The sequence below is a fragment of the Rhinatrema bivittatum genome, unplaced genomic scaffold, assembly GCF_901001135.1.
Source record: "Rhinatrema bivittatum unplaced genomic scaffold, aRhiBiv1.1, whole genome shotgun sequence".
Classification (NCBI taxonomy): domain Eukaryota; kingdom Metazoa; phylum Chordata; class Amphibia; order Gymnophiona; family Rhinatrematidae; genus Rhinatrema; species Rhinatrema bivittatum.
Window position 1 is genome coordinate 398332 of NW_021820400.1, and position 13133 is coordinate 411464.

Here is a 13133-nt window from a genome sequence, read left to right on the forward strand (position 1 = left end):
GGCAGCAAAGCAGGGCATCGTGGAGCCACCTGGCGAGGACTGGGTCAGCACCTTCCTGCATGCACAGCGGGCTGTCCGGACCAGAACCAGGCAGCAAAGCAGGGCATCGTGGAGCCACCTGGCGAGGAGCGGGTCAGCACCTTCCTGCATGCACAGGGGGCTGTCTGGTCCAGAACCAGGCAGCAAAGCAGGGCATCGTGGAGCCACCTGGCGAGGAGCGGGTCAGCACCTTCCTGCATGCACAGCGGGCTGTCCGGTCCAGAACCAGGCAGCAAAGCAGGGCATCGTGGAGCCACCTGGCGAGGACTGGGTCAGCACCTTCCTGCATGCACAGTGGGCTGTCCGGTCCAGAACCAGGCAGCAAAGCCGGGCATCGTGGAGCCACCTGGCGAGGAGTGGGTCAGCACCTTCCTGCATGCACAGCGGGCTGTCCGGTCCAGAACCAGGCAGCAAAGCAGGGCATCGTGGAGCCACCTGGCGAGGAGCGGGTCAGCACCTTCCTGCATGCACAGCGGGCTGTCCGGTCCAGAACCAGGCAGCAAAGCCGGGCATCGTGGAGCCACCTGGCGAGGAGCGGGTCAGCACCTTCCTGCATGCACAGCGGGCTGTCCGGTCCAGAACCAGGCAGCAAAGCCGGGCATCGTGGAGCCACCTGGCGAGGAGTGGGTCAGCACCTTCCTGCATGCACAGCGGGCTGTCCGGACCAGAACCAGGCAGCAAAGCAGGGCATCGTGGAGCCACCTGGCGAGGAGTGGGTCAGCACCTTCCTGCATGCACAGCGGGCTGTCCGGTCCAGAACCAGGCAGCAAAGCCAGGCATCGTGGAGCCACCTGGCGAGGAGTGGGTCAGCACCTTCCTGCATGCACAGGGGGCTGTCCGGTCCAGAACCAGGCAGCAAAGCAGGGCATCGTGGAGCCACCTGGCGAGGAGCGGGTCAGCACCTTCCTGCATGCACAGCGGGCTGTCCGGTCCAGAACCAGGCAGCAAAGCCGGGCATCGTGGAGCCACCTGGCGAGGAGTGGGTCAGCACCTTCCTGCATGCACAGCGGGCTGTCCGGTCCAGAACCAGGCAGCAAAGCCGGGCATCGTGGAGCCACCTGACGAGGAGCGGGTCAGCACCTTCCTGCATGCACAGCGGGCTGTCCGGTCCAGAACCAGGCAGCAAAGCAGGGCATCGTGGAGCCACCTGGCGAGGACTGGGTCAGCACCTTCCTGCATGCACAGCGGGCTGTCCGGACCAGAACCAGGCAGCAAAGCAGGGCATCGTGGAGCCACCTGGCGAGGAGCGGGTCAGCACCTTCCTGCATGCACAGCGGGCTGTCCGGTCCAGAACCAGGCAGCAAAGCAGGGCATCGTGGAGCCACCTGGCGAGGAGTGGGTCAGCACCTTCCTGCATGCACAGCGGGCTGTCCGGACCAGAACCAGGCAGCAAAGCAGGGCATCGTGGAGCCACCTGGCGAGGAGCGGGTCAGCACCTTCCTGCATGCACAGGGGGCCGGCGGCACTTGCATTTCATCCGTCTCTTCCTCACCCTGGCGTTTTGTAAATCGCGCCTGCGCTCCTCCTCCGATCCAGTTCAGCTTTATGCACGCAGGGTTTCGTGTTACTGTGCTTGTCCTTACTTGTTTTGTATTGAATATTTGTACCTGGATGCTGCCTTTGTCATTGTCGTTAGCACCTTGAGCGTGGGAGATGTGGTTTCTAGGTAAATCAGCAGAATTGTTCATGGAGGCCGGGATAATGAGTTTGCTAAGTGAGCATTACGGATGCACTGGCAGTCGCTCCTGCACCACATCTGAGCCTCACCTGTGCCTTGCAGGGAAGATGGGAGGGAGGGAGCCCCGCCGCTGGGGCAGGAAGGCGGCTAAGAGCCCTGATTGCATTCAGCGGCACAGCAGAGGGCAGAGGGCAGGAAGCGACGTGGAGGGATCCGGCTCCGACTCCTGATGAGCAATAAATCTGCGGCAGAGGGAGAGGGAGAGCCCCCAATGCACCCCCCCTCCCTTCACAAGCAGCGACAGAGGACGAGGCAGGTCCTCTCCTGGGACATTGCACTCGCGCTTTCCTTACCGACTAAGGTGCCAGATAAATGTTCTCTGCCCCCTTCCCGCACAGGCTGAAGCCCACGGCCTTGTGCAGGGGGGTGGGGGCTGTGTTTTCTGTACCAGGCCTGGCGCCGGTCCCTCCCCCCAGTATCCTCCTGCACCCTCCTCAAGCAGCGACTGCCACCATCCATGCAGGAGTTAGAGAGCGAGCTGCACTCTCCCCAGTCCTCTCGGACCTGCGCAGGGCTAGGGTCACATCTGCCCTCGGAGCGTCCTCCTCTTCCCAGTTCCAGATGTTGCTGGCACCATCAGAGGGGGTTTGCACATCAGGGAGGGGTAAGCGGCTTCATCCACGTGAGAGGATTCAGGGTTTATCTTAGGCTTTTATTCTACATAAGCGGCTCAGAACGAATCCCAAACATTAAGGATTTATGCGTCGGGGCCTGGGAGCCGTCTTTCTGCCACCTGAGATGCGCTTACGTTTCACTTCCAAAACCAACAAACTCTCCGAGGTTCTGCTTTCTGGAACAATCTGACGGACTTCGTTCTTTCTTTCTTTCCTTTTCTTGTTTATTTTGCAAAATTTATCAATTACACTGAATATTTTAAAGGGCAATGTCACATCCTATACAGAAATGAATAATAAATGTGAATACATTTCCTATGACATGAAATCAAGTCCCAAACTCTGGGGACGCTGAGGAGAGAGATCTTCAGGACAGCACGGACTCCCGTTTCCCCCAGCAGACACCCAAAACCAAAACCAAGCGCCATTCAGAGAAATACATCTAAGTGGGCAGTTTTACTATATCCAGACCCTTATCACTGGGGGATGGGGGTGGAAAGGGGGAGGGGGGCCAGGATGGGATCATTCTCACTTGGGGGCTGGGACCTAAAGCCAATTATTTTCACAGGCATAGGGAGGTAGGGCTGGGGGTCATCACTGCACAGGCTTTTTTTTCCCCTATTTTTAAACTTTTTGGGGGTGTTGGGGTGGCCTGGACTGGCAGTCTGGGTTGATGGGGTCAGCACTGACCCCCGCTCCACCTCTCCGTTTGACCATGACTGTTTTTTTTTCTGCCACATTAAATGTGTGATAGGAGCCTTTGGATCCAGGCCTCCCCCCTGCACAGCTGACACATTTCAGAGAGGTGGTGCGATTTTATCTCAGCTGACCATCTAGCTTCTCAGTCGGCTGCGATAAAACATTAACATCACATTGACTATGCGTGACCTTCTTTGCATGCATTTGCATTATTCATGCATGCAGATCACATGCAAAGAAGGTCTTTGTAATAGGGGAGAGTATCTGGGCAGGGCGATGCAAAATATCACATATTTCATGTGATATATGTGAAATAACGTGCATTAGAGCACTAATGCAGCTTGATGCATCATCCAGTTAGCCAGATAAGTTTGAATATTGCTACAAACTTATCTGGCTAAGGTATCCAGCTAACTGTAGATCTGCTATTGAGTAGGTCTAAAGTTAGCCGAATATTTGATTCGGCTTTTAAACTTATCCAAGAATATTCAGTGGCATGGCCACACCCACTGAATATCCCATCTAAGTTAGCCAGATAAGTCTTATCCAGCTAGGTCTGAATACTGACCTCATTATGTTCAACAGGACCTTTGCCCAAAATATTTCTTTAATGCTGTGAGTCAAAAAATACAAATATATGTCCCTCAGAATTAATAATGCGCTACTAGTAAGAAATCCCGAGCTGCTATTGGCGCCCATCTTACCACAGGGAATTTCTCCATTGCTGAGTGGAGCCCTCTCCACCCGTGGGTCTGCACTGGTGGGGCAGGATGAAGGTCATCATCGCTCCTGCCCCATAAGGTAAAGGGGGAAGTGAGCCTGCAGGACCTGCCTGCAGCAAACTCACCTGAGAGATGGCTTGAGTGTCGGCATCTGCGAGGCTGCATTACACAGTCATTGTAATCAATAAGTGCTCTTTGCATTTATCGTGCACTAATTGCACATAGAATTTGAAAAAAAGCTTGCTGCGGAAGCAAAAACGTTTTCATGTATAAAAACCTGAGAAAGAGTCAGTTAGACCATCAGATGATTGAGGGATAAAGGGCCACTAGGGTAGGACAAGTCATAGCAGAGAAATTAAATAAATTATTTGCTTCGGTCTTTACAGAGGAAGATGTATGGCAGAGAACCAGAAACTAGTAGCATGGATGTGAGGCGGCAGACTCTCAGATTCCAAAGGAAGAAAAATTGCAATGCTTCTTATTTACTTACCCAGGATAATGATCCTTTCCTATACATCAATGTGATGTAATTCCAGACAGAGCTATGGCCCCTGACACGTACATGTGTCGCAAACAGGCTGCATCGGGAAGGCATGGTGCACCACGATAAAATAGAAATGCAGAAATGTATAATAGAATAAGAACGCCACCATAAAACCCAAAGAAGAGAAGTCCATAGCCAGGTGATCAAATCACAGGTCTTCTCGTCTATCAACAACAAAGCCGGAGAAGGTTTATACAAACTCGAAAAAGGCACCAAACAAACACAGACGCCTTGACTCAGAATTATTTTGTTTGTGGGCAGTTATTATCAGCAAATTAGTGGCACTCCTATGGGGCAACAATGGCCCCCACTATTGAGTGCTTCTATGTGACAGAATTTGAGTGTAGATGGCTATATGGGTTTTCCTTTTGGCCCTAAGTGATCAGCTACCTACATTTTATAGATGATGTCATTATGATCTGGCTTATCTTGCAGGACAATAATCCAATTCATTCATTATATACATAAACTCATCTTGTTTTTGGACATTTATTTATTTAACTTTTTTTATACCAACATTCATGAACAGTATCATATCATATCGGTTTATATGAAACAAGGGGTAGAACTTAATAGACCATTAAACAGAAGGTAAAGTTACAGTAAACAAGGTGATATGAACTTGGGTGCTGAGGTAGCCGGAAACAAAGGACAGAAGAACTTAGAAGAGCTTAGATAAAAACATGACAAACGTAGTTAGGCGGTAGTTAGGCGGGGCGTGTAGCCGGGACGAGTAAGGCGTAGTTTGATTAGATGGCATTTGCATGGTTTAGTAGGTTAAGGGAAGGTTTGAAGAAATAGCCAAGTCTTGAGTTGACATGACGGTACGGGTACACGATGGTAGCCTCAATGTTTCATGAGAACACTGATAAAAAGACTCTTTTGTCCCATAGGGTCTTAGGTGATAATAAAGCAGTTGGTCAGCTCATGAGGCTGCACCATCTGTGCACTGATCATACTGATCCCATCACTCCAATTCAGACTATGGTCCAGCATTTTTTGGTGACGGGCTATCCATGCCAGGCTGTTAAGACAGCCTCCAAAAGGACCCTTTTCTCATTGTAAGTGGCTATTTTAAGCCCCACTACTGATGATTCAGGCACATTTACATGTTTTTTACCGTAATCTAGGCATATGGGTGGTGTTTGCGCCATCATCAGATGTCAATGGCATACACAGTGTTTTCATCTATACCGCACTTTGCTTTCCATAGAGGATGCAACCTTCAGGATTTTTTAATCCCCTTTGATCTCTAGCTCTGTCATACAGGGCCAATACAAGTTTTCTAAACATCAAAATCACAGAACATATAGAAAGACATGGTTTAATGGAACAAAGTCAGCATGGCTTTACCCAGGGCAAGTCTTGCCTCACAAATCTGCTTCACTTTTTTGAAGGAGTTAATAAACATGTGGATAAAGGTGAACCGGTAGATGTAGTATACTTGGATTTTCAGAAGGCGTTTGACAAAGTTCCTCATGAGAGGCTTCTAGGAAAAGTAAAAAGTCATGGGATAGGTGGCGATGTCCTTTCGTGGATTGCAAACTGGCTAAAAGACAGGAAACAGAGAGTAGGATTAAATGGACAATTTTCTCAGTGGAAGGGAGTGGTCAGTGATGGCGCTGGCCATCCAGTGCTCCTACCATGTGACAGGGGCCGGCCAATGGCACGGATACCCTGTCACATGGTAAGGGCAAAGGGCCATCGGCGCCATTTTTTTTTAGCGCAGCTGATGGCCTGGGAACGGGAGATCGCTCCCCGCGGCCCCCCTGGACCACCAGGTAATTTTAAAGGTTTTGGGGGGGGTCGGGAGGGTGGGGGAGGCTAAGGGGGTCAGTTTAAAGGGTCGGGTGGGTTTTTTTTTATCGGCGCGGGCCTCACTAAAAAAAATTAGTGATGTGAATTGGGATCGGAATCCGATCCCAATTCACATCTCTAACGATCAGATTTCCCCCCCCCCCCCCCCCCAGCCGAACCCAATCGTTAAAACGATCGGGCACACGATTCACATCCCTACTTTTCAGCTTGGAGAAGAGACGACTGAGGGGGGATATGATAGAGGTGTTTAAAATCATGAGAGGTCTAGAACGGGTAGATGTGAATCAGTTATTTACTCTTTCGGATAATAGAAGGACTAGGGAGCACTCCATGAAGTTAGCATGGGGCACATTTAAAACTAATCAGAGAAAGTTCTTTTTTACTCAATGCACAATTAAACTCTGGAATTTGTTGCCAGGGGATGTGGTTAGTGCAGTTAGTGTAGCTGGGTTCAAAAAAGGTTTGGATAAGTTCTTGGAGGAGAAGTCCATTAATTGCTATTAATCAAGTTTACTTAGGGAATAGCCACTGCTATTACTAGCAATGGTTACATGGAATAGACTTAGTGTTTGGGTAATTGCCAGGTTCTTATGGCCTGGATTGGCCACTGTTGGAAACAGGATGCTGGGCTTGATGGACCCTTGGTCTGACCCAGTACGGCATGTTCTTATGTGGCTTGTCAGGGATGCCTCTTTTCTTTCACACTGGCTGACTGTCAGCATCCCATTAGCCAGAAGCCATATCGTCTACCTTTCTCTTCAAACTGTGCCACTCTTGGTGTGGTTTATGTTGTCATCTGCCCATGCTCACTCCTTTATGCAGATAAATCCACCCGCATCTTACGGACCCAGAGATTTGAGATGTCAATGTGTGGAGGCTCCCATGCTCTCAATTGACTACAAACTACATCACCTTCACTTTTCTGTGATTGATAAAGTATCTCAGATTTGTGAATGACTACAAACTACATCACCTTCACTTTTCTGTGATTGATAAAGGATCTCAGATTTGTGAATGACTACAAACTACATCACCTTCACTTTTCTGTGATTGATAAAGGATCTCAGATTTGTGAATGACTACAAACTACAGCACCTTCACTTTTCTGTGATTGATAAATGATCTCAGATTTGTGAATGACTACAAACTACATCACCTTCACTTTTCTGTGATTGATAAAGGATCTCAGATTTGTGAATGACTACAAACTACAGCACCTTCACTTTTCTGTGATTGATAAAGGATCTCAGATTTGTGAATGACTACAAACTACAGCACCTTCACTTTTCTGTGATTGATAAAGTATCTCCGATTTGTGAATGACTACAAACTACATCACCTTCACTTTTCTGTGATTGATTAAGTATCTCAGATTTGTGAATGACTACAAACTACAGCACCTTCACTTTTCTGTGATTGATAAAGGATCTCAGATTTGTGAATGACTACAAACTACAGCACCTTCACTTTTCTGTGATTGATAAAGGATCTCAGATTTGTGAATGACTATAAACTACATCACCTTCACTTTCTGTGATTGATTAAGTATCTCAGATTTGTGAATGACTACAAACTACAGCACCTTCACTTTTCTGTGATTGATAAAGGATCTCAGATTTGTGAATGACTACAAACTACAGCACCTTCACTTTTCTGTGATTGATAAAGGATCTCAGATTTGTGAATGACTACAAACTACATCACCTTCACTTTTCTGTGATTGATTAAGTATCTCCGATTTGTGAATGACTACAAACAACAGCACCTTCACTTTTCTGTGATTGATTAATATCTCAGATTTGTGAATGACTACAAACTACATCACCTTCACTTTTCTGTGATTGATTAAGTATCTCCGATTTGTGAATGACTACAAACAACAGCACCTTCACTTTTCTGTGATTGATAAAGGATCTCAGATTTGTGAATGACTACAAACTACAGCACCTTTTTTCTGTGATTGATAAAGTATCTCCGATTTGTGAATGACTACAAACAACAGCACCTTCACTTTTCTGTGATTGATAAAGGATCTCAGATTTGTGAATGACTACAAACTACATCACCTTCACTTTTCTGTGATTGATAAAGGATCTCAGATTTGTGAATGACTACAAACTACAGCACCTTCACTTTTCTGTGATTGATAAAGTATCTCAGATTTGTGAATGACTACAAACTATATCACCTTCACTTTTCTGTGATTGATTAAGTATCTCCGATTTGTGAATGACTACAAACTACAGCACCTTCACTTTTCTGTGATTGATAAAGGATCTCAGATTTGTGAATGACTACAAACTACAGCACCTTTTTTCTGTGATTGATAAAGTATCTCCGATTTGTGAATGACTACAAACAACAGCACCTTCACTTTCTGTGATTGATAAAGGATCTCAGATTTGTGAATGACTACAAACTACAGCACCTTCACTTTTCTGTGATTGATAAAGGATCTCAGATTTGTGAATGACTACAAACTACATCACCTTCACTTTTCTGTGATTGATAAAGTATCTCCGATTTGTGAATGACTACAAACTACAGCACCTTCACTTTTCTGTGATTGATAAAGGATCTCAGATTTGTGAATGACTACAAACTACAGCACCTTCACTTTTCTGTGATTGATAAAGTATCTCCGATTTGTGAATGACTACAAACTACAGCACCTTCACTTTTCTGTGATTGATTAAGTATCTCAGATTTGTGAATGACTACAAACTACAGCACCTTCACTTTTCTGTGATTGATAAAGGATCTCAGATTTGTGAATGACTACAAACTACAGCACCTTCACTTTTCTGTGATTGATAAAGGATCTTAGATTTGTGAATGACTATAAACTACATCACCTTCACTTTTCTGTGATTGATTAAGTATCTCCGATTTGTGAATGACTACAAACAACAGCACCTTCACTTTTCTGTGATTGATTAAGTATCTCCGATTTGTGAATGACTACAAACAACAGCACCTTCACTTTTCTGTGATTGATAAAGGATCTCAGATTTGTGAATGACTACAAACTACATCACCTTCACTTTTCTGTGATTGATTAAGTATCTCCGATTTGTGAATGACTACAAACTACAGCACCTTCACTTTTCTGTGATTGATTAAGTATCTCCGATTTGTGAATGACTACAAACTACAGCACCTTCACTTTTCTGTGATTGATTAAGTATCTCAGATTTGTGAATCACCTGCTTCAACACGAGCAGCAATGGGTTTTCCAACTCCAGTCTTTGCTCCCTGATGGTTTGAACCAAAAATCAAGTGCTCTGCCTTTTTCTGAAATATCAGTATCCACTAACTGTATGATTTTTTTTTACTGTCTTTTGGGTTAAAAACATAAGATTTGCAATACTGGGTCAGACCAAGGGTCCATCAAGCCCAGCATCCTGTTTCCAACAGTGGCCAATCCAGGCCACAAGAACCTGTCAAGTACCCAAACATTAGATAGATCAGAAGCTACTATTGCTTATTAATTACCGTCATAGCAGTTTATGGATTTTTCCTCTAGGAACTTATCCAAACCTTTTTTAAACCCAGTTACACTAACTGCAGTAACCACATCCTCTGGCAATGAATTCCAGAGCTTAACTATGTGCTGAGTGGAAAATAATTTTCTGTTCTTTTTCCTCTGATTGGTTCTCTTGTATCATGTGACCTCTGTCAATTTCTTAGCTACCTTTGTTGACAGGGCTACTATATTTCTTCTGTGATTGGCCTATTTCTCTAGTTTCCTGATTGGTGGGCATGGGTGTGTTTGGCACCTTTTTTGAGTTTGTATAAACCTGATCTGGCTTTGTTGTTTTCTGTCCTGTCAAAACTGATAGATAAGATGTCCTGTGATTTGATCAACTAGGTATTAATTTTTCTTCTTTGGGGTTTATGGTGGCATCTATTATATGTGATTTTACAATTTCTACATTTCTGTTTTATCATAGTGCACTGTCTTGCCCGATGCAGCCTATTCTCGAACCACATACATATTGGGGGACATAGCTGTTTATGGAATTATACTGCATCTATGCATATTGAAGGATCATTATTATGGGCAAGTGAATAAGTATTGCAGTTTATCTTCCTTTGGAATTGAATTTCATGTGTGATTTGAGACTCTCCACTGCCTCACACTCCTGCTCCTAGTTTATGATTATTTTTAAGAGGTCTTGGTTTCTTCTACCTCTAGCTTTGACAGATAACCATGCGAGAAGAGATATTTAAAGGTGATGATTCAAAGGAATTGAAACAAATCAAAGTGAGCCTGGAAGATATAACAGGGCTAATTGACAAACTAAAGAGTAACAAAACACCTGGACTGGATGGTTAAAATTCTAGACTGCTGAAAGAAACAAAAAAAAAGAAATTGTGGTCCTACTATTAGTAATCTGTAAATTATCATTAAAATCAGCTATGGTACCTAAAGACTGGTATTATGATAGAGGTCTACAAAATCATGAAAGGACTTCAACAAGTTAATGTTAATCAGTTATTTACTCTCTCAGATAATAGAAGGACTAGGGGGCCACTGCATGAAGTTAGCATGTGGCACATTTAAAACTAATCGGAGAAAATTCTTTTTCACTCAGTGCATAGTTAAGCTCTGGAATTCATTGCCAGAGGATGTGGTTTCAGCAGTTAGTGTAACTGGGTTTAAAAAAGGTTTGGATAAGTTCCTAGAGGAAAAATCCATAAACTGCTATGATGGTAATTAATAAGCAATAGTAGCTTGCAATCTATCTAATGTTTGGGTACTTACCAGGTACTTGTGACTTGGATTGGACACTGTTGGAAACAGGATACTGGGCTTGATGGACCCTTGCTCTGACCCGATATGGCATTTCATTTCTTATGTTAAGGTGGCCAACACAACTCCAGTTTTTAAAAAGGGTTCCAGAGGAGAGCTGGGAAACTACAGATAGGTCAACCTGATGTCAGTGCCATGAAAAATGGTTGAAACTATTTTAAAGACAAAATTATTGAACGTATTGAACGTCATAGTTTAACGAGACAAAGCCAACATGCATTTAGCCAAGGGAAGTCTTCTCTCACCAATCTGTAACAGTTTTTGGAAAGTGTAAATAAACACGTGGATAAAGGTGAGCCCTTTGATATTGTATATCTGGATTTTCAAAGAGCTTCTGACAAAGTGCCATATGCGAGGCTCCTGAGGAAATTAAAAAGTTATGGGATAGAGGCAATGTCCTATTGTGGATAGAAAACAGAGAGTCAGGCTAAATGGTCAATTTTCTCAATGGAGAAAAGTCAATAGTGGACGGCCCTAGGCATCTATACTGGGACCGGTGCTTTTTAACATATTTATAAATGACCTGCAAATGGGAACAATGAGTGAAATATCACATTTGCAAATGATACAAAATTATTCAAAATTGTAAAATCACAAGAGGATTGTGAAACATTGCAGGGCTAGGAGAATGGGCATGCAAATGAGAGATGGCATTTAATCTGGACAAGCGTAAGGTGATGTACGTAGGAAAGAGTAACCCTAATTCTATCTACATAAAGCAAAGTTCCACATTAGGAGCATTCACACAGGAAAAGGACCTGGGCATCATCATTGATAATACGCTGAAATCTTCAATCCAGTGTGCAGCAGCGACCAAGAAAGCAAATTGCATCTGGGGATTATTAGGAATAGGAAAGGAATAGAGAATAAAACAGAGAATAGCATAATGCCTCAGTATTGCTCCATGGTGCAACCTCATCTCAAGAAAGATAGAGCAGAATTAGAAAAGGTACAGAGAAGGGCAACCAAAATGATAAAGGGGATGGAACAGCTCCCCTATGAGGAAAGGCTGAAGAGGTTAGGGCTGTTCAGCTTGGAGAAGAGACGGCTGAGGGGGGATATGATAGAGGTCTATGAAATAATGAGTGGAGTGAAATGGGTAAATGTGAAACAGTTGTTTACTCTTTCAAAAAGTATAACGGCTCGGGGACTTTGAATGAAATTACTAGTTGATACCTTTAAGAGAAATAGGAGAAAACATTATTTTACTGAGCCATAATTAAAGTCTGGAATTTGTTAGGAGAGCATGTGAAGAAAACTGTTAGTGTAGCTGCATTTAAAACAAGGTTTGGATAAGTTCCTGGAGGAAAAGTCCAATAACCATTATTACATACCTGAGATGATACCAGACAGAAAGAGATGGAAAAGTGAGCTCAAAGCATGGCCATTTATAACCTAACTTACAACATCAGAAAGCGGAGAGCTGCAAAGCAAAACAAAAAACAAGGAGAAAAGAGACTAAGGGGTAGATTTTAAAAGGTGAGCGCGAGCTACCCCAGTGCACACACATGTGTGCAAGTTATAAAATCACGCAAGGGGCTGCACGATTGTGCACCTTGTGCGCGCCGAGCTGCGCTGCCTTCCCCCATTCCCTCCCCCCTAGCCTGACCTTCCCACCCCTTCCCCTAACCTTTCCACCCCTAGCCCTACTCTAACCCCCCACCCCGACCTTTGTCTTAACCTTTGCGCACGCCGGTAGCCCGCCAGCACGCGATCCTCCGCCACAGCGGCAAATGGCTCCTGTGCCGGGAGTCCCTGATCCCGCCCCGCCCCCGGACCACCCCACCCTTTCAGTAAAGCCCCGGGACTTTACGCGCGTCGCCGGGCCTTTTTAAAATAGGCCCGGTGTGCGCAGAGTTTTTCAAATCCGGCCCTAAGTGAAGCAAGAGGAATAAATTTAACGAGTGGATGTAAGAATCATTTCAATGCACGCACTAAATTTTGTTTTATTCTTTGTACTACTCACCTGTGTCCTGGGCCGTTAGTCAAATAGATGGGAACATTTAATTTCATAGATGTTAATGCCTTTTTATGAACACTACCTCTTTTATCAGTCATTTGTTGATTGATATCTATGAAGTTTCTTTTGTAAACCATTGTAATCATAACATGGAACAATGGTATATAAAATGTCCAAATAAAT